This window comes from Durio zibethinus, chromosome 23 (assembly GCF_047325235.1).
Source record: "Durio zibethinus cultivar Kanyao isolate XHJ-2024 chromosome 23, ASM4732523v1, whole genome shotgun sequence".
NCBI lineage: Eukaryota > Viridiplantae > Streptophyta > Magnoliopsida > Malvales > Malvaceae > Durio > Durio zibethinus.
Genome location: NC_143184.1, coordinates 18349251 through 18352650, shown reverse-complemented (window position 1 = coordinate 18352650; position 3400 = coordinate 18349251). Strand labels below are relative to the sequence as shown.

The window sequence follows — 3400 nt, the reverse complement described above, 5'->3', positions numbered from 1 at the left end:
GAAACTTTAATTTCAAGAAAAATTGATACTTTCAACTTTTTCTAAAAAAAAAAACCTTTTTTGAAAATTTATTTTTAAGGAAAATTGATACATTCAACTTTTCCCCAAAAATATTTTTTGGAAAGCTTATTTTCAAGGAAAATTGATACTTTCAACTTTTCCTCAAAAATATTTTTTAGAAAGCTTATTTTCAAGAAAAATTGATACTTTCAACTTTTCCTCAAAAATATTTTTTTTGAATTTTTTTTAAAGGAAATAAAATAATAAAATAAAAATAAAAATGAAAATGAAATTTAAACCAGTAGCAAATGTTAAAGTTGTTATCGGAGCTTCACCAGTACCAAAAATGGATGGCAGAGTTAAAAATGAAGGAGTGAAAGATGAGCTAAAAAGAAGTGGACTGGTTCCAAATGTAAGAGTTGCAGATGAACTAAATACTGAAGTTGTTGACGAAGTTGGGCCAAAAAGGCTTGATGATGTTGATTGAAAAGGATTTGATGTAGTAGTCGAGGTTGTACAACCTGTACTATTAAAGGATGGCAGTTTTAGGCTAAATGGAGTGATACTTGTGCTACTAAAAAATGGATTTACAGATGTTTGACCGAACGTTGAAGAAGAGCCAAAAAGACTAGTAGGTGCGGTTGACGTAGCAAAGCCAGTCTCTCCAGAAGGTTGAGCAGCTACTTGTGGTCCATTTTTATCCTCTAATTGATAATCTTCCCATCGCAGCTCCTCATGACTTTTATCTTTGTAAATAGGCATCGTTGATATTGACTCCAGCTTTGCAGCTGGCTGTGCACTACTCCCATTATCTGCTTCGATTGTAAGTGTGTAAGGAGCTACTCTACTTCTCTCACATTGACCCTCAAATGGTGATTGGTCAAAGTTAGTGTTTCCAGATGCTGGTACAGAAGATTGGGTTCCAAAAAGAGAACTCAGGGCTCCAAATGTGGTGGTTCCAAAAGGAGAACTACCGAATGTTGGCATTGATTGGCAAAAGCTAGGCTAGACCCAAAGCTGAATGAAGGAGTAGAAGATGCTCCAAAAGGAGGAGTGTTTGAAGCTCCAAAAGCAGGGGGGATGGAACCCCCAAATGCAGAACTAGAAGAACTGAAAACAAGAGTGCTAGAAGTGCCAAAAGCAGGTGTGCTTGATGCTCCAAATATGCCCCCTTGTTCCAAATACCTGGGCATTAGACACACCGAATACAATTCCAATGCTCCCAAATGCTAGACTTCCAGATGTACCAAAGGCAAGGGTACTTGTGGCACTAAAAACGGAAGTGCTGGAACCAAATGTAGATCGACTTGAACCAAAAGGTGTGAAGGAACCAAATATACCACTACTAAATGCAGGCGTGATTGCTGTGTTGTGTTGGTTGGTCTGTATTGCTTGACGAAAGAAGTGCCTCATTTTTATTCTTTTCTTTCTGGTGCACGAAGGGAAAGGCTGAACCTTTTTCTTGGTTAAAGATCCTCATTACAACTGAGTCTTTTACTGAGATCAACCAATTGCCAGATTCAAATGGAACCAGGGTCCATCCAGACTAGATAACCAGCCTCTTCATTTGACCCTTGAAAGTTGGATTTTTTGATCAAATGAAGGAAGATAGCAATCACCCAGACTGTACCGCTCCAAATAACATCCTAGCGAGCAGGTTACCAGCTTTCATAAAGCAGCCCATGCCTTCTCAGTACTACTCTAGGCGATAAAGTTGCTAACAGAAGACTGAACACCTTTTGAATCTACCTTTTTCCTCTCCTATTCGGATTCTTCTTCTATCTTTCCTCCCCCCATTTTCAAACTGTAAATTACATTGATTTATAATATCATGCTGATAGAGTTTTAGTTCAATTCCAATTAGTCATCCAATGCTAAAGATTAGAATCTAATTATGTTTTCTGATCATCAGGAAGCCTAATCTTAATCTTTTTTTTTTAAATAATCAGATAATGAAGATAGAAAAAGAAAATAAATAATAAGTAGACCATAAGATAAAAATTAAAAAATGATAAATATGAAATAAAAATTTGAAATAAAAATGAAAAAAAAAATTTTTACAATTGAGCTTGGACCGGTTTTAATTGACAAAGGACCTCGGACAAAATGAGGTGTCTACAACTGCCCCTCTTTGCACATTTTCTGTGAAACAGAAACTGTGCAAAGATGTAGACGTCCATTCAAGACTCAACTGGATTTTTTTGTTTTTTTATTTTTTAAATTTTGATCAAAGCTCCTCTAAACAGAGGCTCAACGACTTTGAGAAACATAAACAAAGCTCCTCTAATTAGAGGTATTTTTTTTTTGTTTTTGTTTTTGTTTTTTAATTTTGATCAAAGCTCCTCTAAGCAGAGGCTCAATGACTTTGAGAAACATAAACAAAGCTCCTCTAATTGAGGTAAAATTTTTTTTTGATTAAAGCTACTCTAAGTAGAGGCTCAATGACTTTGAGAAACATAAACAAAGCTCCTCTAAACAGAGGTAATTTTTTTTTGTTTTTTGTTTTTTTTTAAATTTTGATCAAAGCTCCTTTAAGTAGAGGCTCAACAACTTTGAGAAACATAAACAAAGCTCCTCTAAACAGAGGTAATTTTTTTTGTTTTTTTTTTTAATTTTAATCAAAGCTCCTCTAAACAGAGGCTCAACGACTTTGAAAAACATAAACAAAGCTCCTCTAAACAGAGACAATTTTTTATTTTTATTTTTTTTTTAAATTGATCAAAGCTCCTCTAAGTAATGGCTTAATGACTTTGAGAAACATAAACAAAGCTCCTCTAATCAGAGGCTCAACAACTTTTGAAAAATAAACAAGGCTCTTTTAATCAGAGGCTTAATGATTTTGAAAAAATAAATGGCTCATCTGATCGAGGCTCAACAACTTTAAAAATAACTAAAGCTCCTCTAATCAAAGGCTCAACGACTTTGAAAAAATAAATGGCTTCTCTAATAAGAGGCTCAACAACTTTGAAAAGTAAATTGCTCCTCTAAACAGAGGCATCTCAACTTTTGGAAAGTAAATTGCTCCTCTAAATAGAGGTAGCACAACTTTGAAAAGTAAATTGCTCATTGACAACATGTCCAAAGGAGTTATAGATCGTGATTGAAGGAATTTTGTAATGGGAACTCAAAGATTCACAATTTGAGTTCGATATTCAGAGGTTCAGATTCACAAGAACCTTCCAACTTCGTAAGAATTTATTGAAATTTGATTCTCAAAATTTCAGTTTCATTTAAATTTGCAAGATCTCAAGATTTACGTTTGCAACTTGCAAGACTTGCATTAAAGATCCTCATTTGAATTTTGGAGGTTCATATCCAAAAGTTCAAGGCTTTTTAAAGGTTCGCATTTGGCAAGCTTAGGATTCACATCCAAAAATTCAAAGCTTCTCATTTGAGTTCA

The 3400-nt window shown here is 34.5% G+C and overlaps 1 pseudogene; it reads right to left on the bottom strand.

Moving 5' to 3' along the window:
• Window positions 1-246: 246 nt before the first annotated feature.
• Window positions 247-1413, bottom strand: LOC111313230 (uncharacterized; annotated as a pseudogene).
• Window positions 1414-3400: the final 1987 nt, after the last annotated feature.